This window comes from Sceloporus undulatus, chromosome 5 (assembly GCF_019175285.1).
Source record: "Sceloporus undulatus isolate JIND9_A2432 ecotype Alabama chromosome 5, SceUnd_v1.1, whole genome shotgun sequence".
NCBI lineage: Eukaryota > Metazoa > Chordata > Lepidosauria > Squamata > Phrynosomatidae > Sceloporus > Sceloporus undulatus.
In genome coordinates, this window is record NC_056526.1 from 137977968 (window position 1) to 137990453 (window position 12486).

Consider the following 12486-nt stretch of genomic DNA (forward strand, 5'->3'; position numbering starts at 1 on the left):
AAGCAGGCTCGCAGCAGCCACCCACCTCCTCTTCCGCCTCCGCCTCGCGCGCTGGGCACTTGTCTTGGCCCTGGCTGGCCGGCAGCAGCGCACACTCGCCCCTGCTTGCACGCGGGGCTAGAAAGGCGGAGGAGGAGGAGGAGGCAGTAAATGGCCGGCCGGCTGCATGAGCAGCCGCGGCCATACAGGACGCGCGCGCGCGCGGGGCGGAGGAGGAGGTGGGTGCCTGTGGGCGGGGCAGTCCCCCCTCTTGCCTGGGAACCAGACCGGGACCGGGCCAGGACCCCCAAAAACGGGATTGCCCTGCCTACAGGCGGGATATGGCATCCCTACCCAGGAGACCTTGGAGACCCACACTCCTCCCCATCTGTTCCCACAGTAAATCAAACATATTTGACCCCAAATGCCTTCCAGAGGATATGGTGGTATTTTCACCATGGCATTGGGCCTTTCTGGGCCATTTTAGCCCTAGGGGAGGACTTCTTTTTAACAATAAGAATTCAATAAAGTCATTTCCTATCAATTTCCTCTTTCAAAAAGGCATGTATTGAACCCCAAACATGGTGGAATGGCTCCCCATCCACTACAGGGAATTTGGGGCCAAAAAATGGTTTTGCAAAAGTTTCCAGTGTGTGTGTGTGTGTGTGTGTGTGTGTGTGTGTGTATATTTGCACATTTGTTTTGCTCCCAGGGTGTGCCAGATTTGTTGGAAATGCTATACACACACAGAAAGAGGAGATACTGGAGCAATATTTTCAAATTATTTTATTTATTTATTTTGCATTTTTAACCCCCATCCCAGGTCCACAAAAATGGCCATTAGGCCTGCATTTTTCTAGCTACCTGAAACAGAAGCTAATAGAAACAAACCAGAAATGGGGAAGATGGGCTATATTTTTGTTTTCTTCCCTGCTAACTAATTTGTGGTTACATGACAATTACTGTGGTTAACAGAAACGGTGTATGGATTCACCAAGAAGGAAGGCAGAATATAAATAAAGAAACAAATTAAGGTTGGTCCACTGAAACAGTGGAACTTTCACAAGAGCTGACTTTCAAGTATCACATTAATTCAGTGTTTCTCTAATTGTGAATAACAGCTACTGTAGATTCAGGCCAATATTAGTGAATCCTTCTCTTGTGGAGTCAATAGTTTAACTGCTGTGATTGGACCCATGGAATGATGTGTTCCCACTAGCAGAACAGATTTGAACTCAAAGTAAACTGAGAATGACTTATTCAAAGGCAAGGTGGTGTAAGAAATATAGTATCAGTTTGAAACTAGAATTCTGATTTTACAAAATTTTAGAGTTCTGTTTTTCAGGACAGGAATGGATTATTCATGAAGGCAAGTACTTGTCAGTGTTTCATATTTTCTGTTAGGTACTGTAATGTTTCTTTTCCCCCAAAAATGGTTCTAGTCTATTGTACTAACTGCACAATTCATGTAGAGTTGATTAATGTACATATCTTAAAGTAGTAAATAAGAGTACCCTATAGAGCAACAGAACTTTGAAAGGGACTATTTTGATACAATAGCAGCTTCAAGTTTTTGGCATGAGACTTCTTTTGCAAATACCTACCTGATTTAAGGTTCATAAAAGGGCTCAACAGACCGCCCCCAAAGGGTGGGCTGGAGCCGTCCGTTTTTGCTCCCCACAGCAACCAAACCATGCGGGCTCCCTCCAGGTTCTTCTTGGTGTGTGTGGCTGCCACCATGAGTGTGCCATTGGCATACTGTCATGTGTCGATGATACAAGCACGGTAGCACGACATGCAGACTCTGTGCCATGCTTGTGTCACCGTGATGGTGCCGCTGCCATGTGCTAGGGCTCAGGAGCCATAATTTTGGCTCCAGGCTGCCGCAAACCGGCAGTCTGTACCGGGCCAAAGAAAACTAGAATTTTCCTTTATGGAATTCTTGATATTATGTTTGGGGAAAAAGTAATAACTAGAAAAGTGGAGGTTTTTTTTACAATTATTCTGTGCAGTTGTTCTTGGGAACTTTCAGCCTGTTGGCCAAATAGGGGTTACTGTTTGATCCTTGATTTATTGAGCAAGAAAGCATTTCATCTTTGGTTGCTGCCTTTTCCACTTATTAGGCCTGCTGGAGTGTTCCCTCTTTCTTTACGATTCTTTGCTAAATTATTTGCAACATCTCCTACTATTTGCATTATATTTCCCAGACTTCTAAATATGTAGGAGATGAAACATATGACTTTGCAAAAGGAGTACCTATGGGAAACAGGTGCATTGCCATCCTACCCCTAACAGCTAACAAAAATTTATTCACTGCTCCTCCTCAACTCTGCAGAGTTGCCTGCTGTTTCTTGTTTCATCCTTTTTATTTTTAAAATAATCTATGATTTATTGCTCTTATATAACACATTTTATGCAATCATTTTAAAAAAAAAACTAAGGTGTTGCTATGGTATTTGCTTTTAATTGCCAAATGCTATTTGGTGCATGATTTCTTTTTCTAGTGATTAAAACATTTAATAATCTAGTCTAGTCTTCAAAACACATAGGAATGTTTTGTATTGTGGCATCTTTTGGCTCTACATGTGATATTCTTATAGTCAATTGCACATGACTAATGTTCTGTTCTAATACAAAGATCCAAATCAGTTTTTAAAAGTTGTGTTTCACTTCTACCCTTATAAATTCTTAAAATAATTTCATGTGTGATTATATGTAAACCTATGATTGAAGAAAAATATGGTGTTTTTAACATTAATCAGGCCTGTAGAATTCAGACATTGCAAAAGGATCGTGTAGCACCTATGAGACTGTATGAAAGATGCATTTGAAGAAGTAGACCAAATCTACTAAAGCTTATGCTACAACTTCTTTTGTACGGTTTGTCTTAAAGGTGCTACAAGATCCCTTTGCATTTTAACCAGGTTGTTCAAAGGTGGGGGGATCTTAGTGCTCTAAGATACTTTAATCACTGAAAATCGAATATAGCAGATACAGTACAGCCATTAAAACTTGCTTCAGTTCTCTGCTTTCATAGTCATGAACCTACATCAAGGAAATATATTTTATTTTACAGTCATTACTTAGGACTGATGGTTCCTCATTTAACACATGATAATAAATTTGGGGCTGCAGAAATAATTACTGTGGAGTTACTGAACTGAATGTAATAGTTTCCATTTTTCATGAGGAGTGGGAGTTTCTAATTAGGTCTAGTTTTAAAACACATGAACAGACATATACTATTAAAATAGTAGCAGCCAATTAGCATAAATGTAAGTACAATAGGGAACTGAATTCTTCTCTATATTTGTAACTGATGCATACAGAGTCATAGAGCTGAAAGAAACCACAACACAGAATAAAAGCACCCCTGACAGATGGTCATCAGCCTTGTTTTATAAACCTCCAAAGGAGACTCCACCACACTCCAAGGGAGTGTGTTCTACTGCTGAACAGCTCTCACTGTCAGGAAGGTCCTACTAATGTTGAGGTGGAATCTCTTTTCCTGTAGCTTGCATCCATGGTTCCAGGTCCTATTCTCTGGAGCAGCAGAAAACAAGCTTGCTCTATCTTCAATATGACACCCCTTCAAATAATTATGCAGGGCTATCATATCACCTCTTAACCTTCTCTTCATCAGGCTAAACATACTCCCTAGGTCTTGTCTCATAAGGCATGGTTTCCAGACCCTTCACCATTTTGATTGCCCTCGTCTGGATATTCTCCAGCTTGTCAACATTCTTTCTGAACTGTGATGCCCACAACTGGATGCAGTATTCCAGGTGAGGCCTGACCATAGCAGAATGGAGTGGTGCTATTACTTCCTTTGAGGTAGATACTATACTTCTATTGACACTGCCTAGAATCACATTGGCTTTTTTAGATGCTGCATCACACTGTTGACTCATGTTCAACTTGTAGTCTAGTAGGACTCCTAGATACCTTTCACATGTAGGCTTGTTAAGCCAGGTGTCCCCTATTCTAAATTTATGCATTGCATTTTTTTCTGCCTAAGTACAATACTTTACATTTCTTGACTGTTTTCTTTTAAAATAGAGTTTGAGTATTTGGGATGTAGAACTGTTTCCAATTCTCAAGCCAGATAGATGTTCATGTAATAACCACTCTGTAGCATACATGAATGAATAAAGGATTCTTATACATTTCACTCCTTATGACTATGCATAATAAATTTATGCCTATATCTATATAGTTTTACGAATTCATTTTGGAAATAAAACTTTTTTTCAAGGATTCCTTAAAAGGCCTGAAAACAGACGGACCAACAGTGTCAACTTTGGGTCGATCCGGGGGTGTGGTGTTCAGATGACACATGCCCCTGGATTGGGTTGAAGCTGCTCTGCAGCTGCCTAGAGCAGCCCAAATCAGGCCACATAAAGAGTACCAAAAAAAAGGCACTCCTTGTTGGCAGTCTGTTGTGGACCATGGTGGCTGCTGGCCTCAGAACCATGGCAGCTGGTTGCTGCGGTCCTGTGCCACTTGGAACATTTCTGGCTGGAGCAGCCAGAGGCTACTCCAAGCCACCCATCTGCTTCATGCCTTAGGTAGAAACCATTTTAGGAGATTATCACACTTCATTTTTCACCTGATCTGGCCACGGGCTGGGAACGGGCTTGAATGGGTGAAAACAGGTGTTATCACACAGCAAAACACTGCTGATGCCACCAGGAGACTACAAGCCATCCTCTAGCTGCACTTACCCTTCTAATTTTGAAGTACGGAAGCTTTCCATCCTTGCAAAATTGGTGGGCTAGCATGGCTGGGAGATGGCTTGTAGTCTCCCAGCAGCATTGGCAGCGTTTTGCTGTGCAATAACACCCATTTTCACCCATTCAAGGCCATTCCCATCCCATGCCTAGATCGGCCGAAAAATGAAATGCAATAATCTCCAAAGTCTGTTACAGTAGAAGAAATAATATAAGAGCTCATTGCTGCAGATTTATAGGAAGAGAAGTAAGTAAGCTCTTAAAAATAAAAAAGGAAGCCTCTGAAGAAGGAATAATATTCCAAAAATGTGTTGGATTTAATAAATGATTTAAACTGGTTTTTTTGAGGAGAGGATGTCAAGGGCCTTTTTATTTTGTTGGTTTTATAATTTATATATAAACCAAGGATCAGGCATGCAGGCATGTTGTGAGAAGCAGGAATCTTTAAATGTATTTGTATCCAAGGTTGTATTTGTGGATCTTCATTATTAATAAAATCTTAAACATTAATATTAATCTTTTGTGTGTGTAAAAATTCTAAAATAAAATTTTGGTTAATTTAGAACAGTAAAGTAAAAAAAGAAAGAAAATATCATGTGTTTGGGCATTTAAGCATGGCACAAGAATCCAACATAATAAGACAAGAATCATTGCTTAGATGCTGAAAGGAAAGGTTTTTTTGTTTTCAGACTTGAACATATTGGAGGAAAACTATATCAAAAGGCTTGTCATTAAACAGATATTAATGTTTTGTGTGTGTGTGTGTGTGTGTGTGTGTATGTGTGGGGGGATGTGAAAAATACTCATTAATGATTGTTCGTTTGATGGAAAAAACTAAAACTAAAATAAGATGTGTTTATGGTTACTATTCTCCCCATCAAGGAAAGAGAGTACAGCCACAAGATTCTTTACACTTTGGGACATTATTATGATATGATTTCTGTGCAGAAATGTTGAAAGAAAACTACCCATTGTTAAAAGTGCTTGTGGTTTTCCTTCAAGAGAATGAGAACCACTGCTTTGTTTAATTTGATAAATCTCTCAGTATTGTCAAAAAGGATTTAAAAAGTATGGTAACAAAGAAAAAAGGGAAAGCACATAGGATTATGAAAATGGCCTATGTATTTACATTAATATAAAAACGTCATATTTTCAAAATTACATGGTCTTAAACTGATATGAAATACACATTCATGTCTTGCTAAAGTAGCAGGATCTTTTGACCTCTACCCCAAAGTGTAGAATAAAAACCAAAGTTTGTGTTGTAGTACATTGTGTCAGATTTTGCTTTTTATGGACCCTGTAAATTGGGATGCAGTGGCTTAGCAGTTATGGCACCAACTCTGATGACTGGAAGGTGGGCAGATCAGCAGTTCAAGACCCAAGCACCATATGATGGAATAAACTCCCATCACCAATCCCAGGTTCTGGCTGCATAGCAGTTCGAAAGCATGTAAAAGTTCAAGTAGATACAGTAGTCCCTTCCCTTACGCGGGGGATCTGTTACAGACCCCCTCACATAAGGGAAATACCATATAAGCTCAAGCCCCATTAAAGCCAATGGGGCTTGTGCTCACAGGGGCGTGGTGGGGTGAAGGGGACATGTATGGGCAGCCTGCATGATTGTGCTTTGCCAGCCGATGCACTGTACAGGCAGTGCATTGAACCTGTGATTGTGACCAGTTATACAGGCATCCAGTGGAATGTCATCTTGGTGGGAAAAGGGCGGTAATTGGAGGTCACTGGTGGTTTGTTTGTGCAATGGTGTACATGCACAGTGGGTATGCAACAAAAACAAACAAAAAACAACCTGCACAACATGGCTTGGTGTCATATGGTGCTGAAAGCCCATGGGTGTTCACCCTGCCTTGGGAGCAGGTGGTGTGGACAGTGGGGTTTCAATATGCTTTCAGAAAACCCAGCATCAAGCCACTTTTTCCTGTCCGTCTGCTTTGGCCCAGTGACTTTCTCCCCTCCTGAGATTCTTTGAAAACTGTATAATTTTTGAAGATGTCTGATGTTAGGGAGAAAATGGATAGAATCACTTTTTGTTCTTTGGGGGAATTAATAATTTAACAACACACATCCCTACTCTAATTTCCCAGGAAAAAGAATTGTTTAAAAATACAGTGGGCTCTTGTTATCTGTGGGCTGGCCTTCCACAGATCTGAGTTTCCACAGACACCAAGCTCAGTTGTTTTTAATGGAGGCTTGTGCACAAGGCTGCTCCAGTGACTACACAAATACCATACCACCATAGTAAACAATTGGATTTGAGGTCCCACATTTTTTGTTTGCTGGGGGGGGGGGGGGTCCAGAATGGATCCTCCATAGATAAGAAGGGCCAACTGTAATGTTAAAAAAAATAACATATAGATAAAATACTAATATAGTCTTTCACACACATATATAAATACATATATTTTTGTACTTCCTCATACTGAGATTCTTGTCCAGAGTTTGTAATTCACATGCCCTGGCTTATACATTTCATTAAAAATGGGAACATGCAGCTTGTAGTTCTCATCACTACAGTATACCCCTGTTTGTTAGACCTTTTTTCTTACAGGATGCTTTCTTGCATTATTTTACTTCAGTTTTGCAAGTTTGTCAGAAGGTGTGTTTTAATGTTTTTATGCAGTATCTTTTCATTCAGGGATAGGAATTGCATAATACTTCTCTTTTTGTTGAATTTCAGAGCACAGCATAGTTCACTATTGGCTATGCTCACTAGAGTTGCTCTGATTTGCAGACCAATAACACTAAAGATAGACAGAAGCATCTCTAGTTCTAACCAACATATGTCAATAGATATGGAAAACAAAACAATGGCCAACAGATTGGAAGCGGTCAATATACATCTCCATCCACAAAAAAAGAGACAAGACACTGCAGCAACTATAGAACCATAACACTAATCTACCATGCAAGCAAAATCATCTTAAAAATTCTGTAACATAGGCTCCAACCATACATGGAGAGAGAAATCCCAGAGTTCCAAGCAGGGTTCAGGAAAGGGAGAGACACCAGGGGTCACATTGCAAATATATGATGGCTAATGGAGCATAGCAGGGAGTTTGAAAGGAAAATCAGCATGTGCTTTTTGGACTATAGCAAAGCCTTTGACTGCATAGATCATGAAAGGCTATGGAATGCCTTTAAATACATGGGAGTGCCAACACATCTGATAGTCCTAATGAGGAATCTGTACTCAGGAGAAAAGGCAGAACACAGAGAAACAGAATGGTTCCCAAGTGGCAAAGGGGTCAGATAAGGCTGCATCCTTTCACTCTATCTGTTTACTCTGTATGCAGAACATATTACAAGAAAAGCATGCTTGGACACAAAAGAAGGAGGAGTAAATAATAAATAATAAATAAAACTTTAATTTATATCCTGCTTTTTGTTACCACAATCAACGCGACGTACAACCTTTAAAAAATACAATATATACAATTTCCCCTCCCTTAAAAAAGGTTTAAACAATTCTATCCATTAAAATTACAGATGATAAAATCTATAAACAATAATACAATAATAAAATAATGGTGGGCAGAGTCTTCGCTTATATATGTCTGTGGGGGGGGGGGGGGAGCTTTACGTGGCCAGTTCTATTCCGGGAAGTCTTGCCAGAAGAGATCCATCTTGACAGCTTTCTTGAAGCTCTCTAGGTTGGTAATTTGACGGATCTTGTCCGACAGGACATTCCATAAAGTGGGAGCGATTGCGGAAAAAGTCCCCTGGGAGGTCACCATCAATCTGGTCTTTGTGGACTGCAACAAATTCCTCCCAGAGGATCTGAGTGTACAGGGCGGATTATATGGAAGGAGGCGATCCCTTAAGTAGGTTGGGCCCAAGCCATAGAGGGCTTTAAAGGTAATGACCAACACCTTGTACTGTGCTCAGAAACAAATAGGCAGCCAGTGGAGTGATTCAATATTGGTGTAATATGGTCACTCCTAGTTGTTCCTGTAATCAATCTGGCTGCCATATTCTGTACCAGTTGAAGTTTCCGGACTAGGCACAAGGGTAGCCCCATGTAGAGTGCTTTGCAAAAATCAAGTCTTGAGGTTACCAGTGCATGTACTACAGTTTTGAGGTCAGGAAAGGCTCCAGGAAAGGGCACAGCTGACGTATCAGTCGGAGCTGATAACAGGCACTCTTGACCATTGCATTCACCTGATTTCTCATCTGAAGTGATGAGTCGAGAAGCACCCCTAAGATGCAAACACAATCCTTTGAGGGGAGCGTGAACCCCTCTAGGACTGGGGAACATGTCAGCAATTAGAGATACATTTCACTCTTAGATTTCTCTATGGGTAGAAAATGAAAGAAATGTTGTGGTGATGAAATAAATGAAAGGGTGACAGCTTCAGATTCTAATCCCAGTGGGTGTTTGATAATTCCAGCATTTCTGAAGTAATATATTGCAATACTTTTTCTTGAAATTAGCTCTTTGCTGTCCCACAAGAAGGAAATTTTAAGTTGTGTTTTTTGTTTGTTTTGGAGGGGGGACTCTATGGAGGATACTTGCAGAGTCAGGAATGGGAGGAAGAAGATTGTTCAAGGGTCACATGGATATATTTTGAATTTTACTATTTGCTAGTTATATTGATAATCAAAAAATTTGAGGACCACGGCAGCATCCTGTTTTAGTGACAGCAATAGCAGCTTCATTTATATGCTGCTTCATACCATACTAAGCAGTGTCTAAATGGTTTAAAACTGTAAGCTAATTGCTCCAACAAGCTGGGTACTTGGAAGAATGCTAGACTGTTACCCTGTGCTGGGATTGAACTCACAATCTTGTGGTTTGTGAGTGAGTAGTACTGACATTTAATCACTACACCACCAGGGCTCTTTAAGAGCAGGCCATGCTGCAGTCCCCGGTGAATTGCAGGACAATCTGGGCTGGAGCGGCCTCTGGCCACTCCTTTTGGCCCATTTCCTTTGCCTCAGTGGTAACCTCCTCCTTTTCTACAATGCTTCTCAGCACCTGAGGAATTCTCCTGAATTCCATTTCATTTTGCTTATTTTATTTATTTGATCACATCTTCCTTTCAAAATTGGAACTGAGGGCAGTTCACAACAAGAGTAAACACATAAGTTAATATGCTAAAATTTAGTGAAATAATTTATGATATCAAAACATGATTAAATTAGAAAGCAATCTGAAGTGTATCTATTAAAAACAAATAGCACTTGCTATTAAAAATCTCTTGTTCAACAGCCAAATGTATGTCTAAATAAAAAGAAGAAGAAAAGAAGAAGAAGAAGAGACAGCAAGTGGGAGAGACTGACGACTTTTCCTTGGAAGAGGATTCCAAAGACTCAGCAGCCATTGGCCCTGTCTTATCCTCACCAAATGTACCTCTGAGTTCAGTGCAATTGAAGTGCCTGCCCTCATATCTCACAGCCCAGGCAGATATGTAGAGTAGGGTAAGGTAGGGTAAGCTAAGATATGCTATTTCAAATAACCTGGACCTTCGCTATTCAGGGCCTGCAAACTGTGCCCAGAAATAGACTGGCAGACAAGGAAGCTGTTGTGGCAAAGAATTTGCATCCTAGTAGTACCAGGCCCTGGTCATCCATGAGTTTGCAGCCTCTGTTTAAAAAACTCCAAAGAAGATTTTTATTTTTCAATTTTCAAACTTTCCATTTTCATGTGGTGAGGAAACTTGATGTAGTGTTGCTAGAAGGCAATTTTAAAAGGATATTTTAAAAGCATATATGTTTGGATATGTGTTACTTTGAATTGTAGTAACTGAGAGGAACCTTCCATCTTTTTGGTATTGCCTCATATGAAATATTGTATTTTCTGGTGTATAAGACTACTTTTTAACCCAGGAAAATCTTCTCAAAAGTCAGGGGTCGTCTTATACGCCGGGTGTCATCTTATACGCAGGTGCTGAAATTTCCGAGCCAGACTGGAGAATCTGCAGTCACCGCATATAGTGGGGGCAGCTCAAAAACAGCCGTGGAGGCATCCCCGCTGTATGCGGCAATCGTATGAAAGCAGCTACCACTTTGATAGTCTTGGAGATAGGGAGGGCTGGGCAGGCAGGGAGAGCTGACCAGTCCAAGCAGGCTTTGTATACAACAAGGTTTCCTGCTAAGTACCTGCATGGCATAAGCATTTGAATTAAAATTACCATATTGAAATAAAATCTGATGGTGTTTTTTTTAAATTTTTATTTGGTGTGCATTGGAAGAGGGGTAGTCTTATACGGCGAGTATATCCCAAACTCTATATTTTAACTGGAAAAGTTTGGGGGTTGTCTTATACACATAGTCGTTTTTATTCACCCAGTCGTCGTATACGCCAGAAAATACAGTATTTCATATCAGCTCAGCCAGAAAGCATTACATTGTAAAATTCTAATCTAATGTTTAACTATTGTAAACCAATTAAAGAGCAGTGATGTGGCTAAATATTTTTGTTTTACTTTCCCATAAAACAAATGCAATTCAGATATGATATTGCAGCAAAAGTCTGATACACTGTATGATAGGGATTGCATTTAAAAGCTAAATTCCAAATTTCACAGTTAATGATAATCTGCTCCAAACTTCCATATACAGTGGGCTGCCAATATCTGTGGGCTTGCCATCCATGGGTTTAAACATCAGCGGACGGCAAGCCTCCTTGCTTACAATAGGTGTACGTGTATGTGCACATGTTTGCATTAGCAACTGCATGCGTGTCATGCCCACCATTAAGAACAACTGGACTTGAGGTCCCCCGATTTCCTTATCTGCGGGTGCTGGTGGTCTAGAATAGATCCCTCGCGGATTTGAAGGATGGACAGTTAGTTTAGTTGAGAGTACAAATGATGAATTCTGTGGATCCCTCGTTAAAAGCACTTTTATTTTGCACCCTTCATGCAGAAAGGAGTCTTTGGATTTGTATCCTTTAAATTTAAAACGGGGGAGGAAAAAGCTAGAGAAGAGGCATATTATAGCAGGGTCATGGGGAACTGGGTTTGGGACAAATTTTAGTGGCCTGGAGTCCTCCGGATACCTCATGAACTGCCAGAAAACTAATAACATACGAAGCCCTAAGTGACTCAGGTTCAAGCTATCTTGCAGACTGAATGACCCTGGCCTGGCCCTGAGATTATCGGTAGAGGCCCTTCACTCAGTCCACCGATGTCACAAGTATGGTTAGTCAGAATGCAAGGTAGTGCCTGTAGGCTCTGCATACGCCTTCTCAGGGAGGAAAAATGTCCCACTCCTTTTATCCTTCGACCAGCAGTCAAAACACTTTTATTTCAGCAGACTTAAAAGGGAAATCTTTATATATCAAGATGACCAAACTCATAAAACCTGTTACTGCAGTATATCGATTTTCAGTAAGCTGAAAGTTTCTTCTAAATATTAACACAGAGCAGTAGTTCCAAAACTGGATCCAGATTTAGTGGATCCAGACTTAGTAATATTTGGATTGAATTGGATCCAGACTTAGTAATATTTAGAGTAGACCTATTGAAATCATTACTGAGTTAAATCGCATTATTGTTAGTGAATCTGCTCCATGAATGAATCTAAGGATGACAAAGGCTGCATTTGCACTTTGGAAATAATTCAGTTTGACATTGGTTTTACTGCCATGTTGTTCCTGTAGTTGTGTGCCTCCAAGTCATTTTTTACTTATCGCAGTCCTAAGGAGAATTTATCATAGGGTTTTCTTGGCAAGTTTCTTCAGAGTGGGTTTGCCATTGCCATCATATGAGGCTGAGAGACTGTGACTTGCCCAAGGTCACCCAGTGGGTTTTCA

General features: G+C 40.4%; 1 protein-coding gene across 3 annotated transcripts in view; it reads left to right on the plus strand.

The window, feature by feature from the left end:
• SPOCK3 (SPARC (osteonectin), cwcv and kazal like domains proteoglycan 3) overlaps positions 1-12486 on the plus strand; it is a 177948-nt gene that overhangs the window by 67660 nt on the left and 97802 nt on the right. The window lies entirely within an intron of this gene.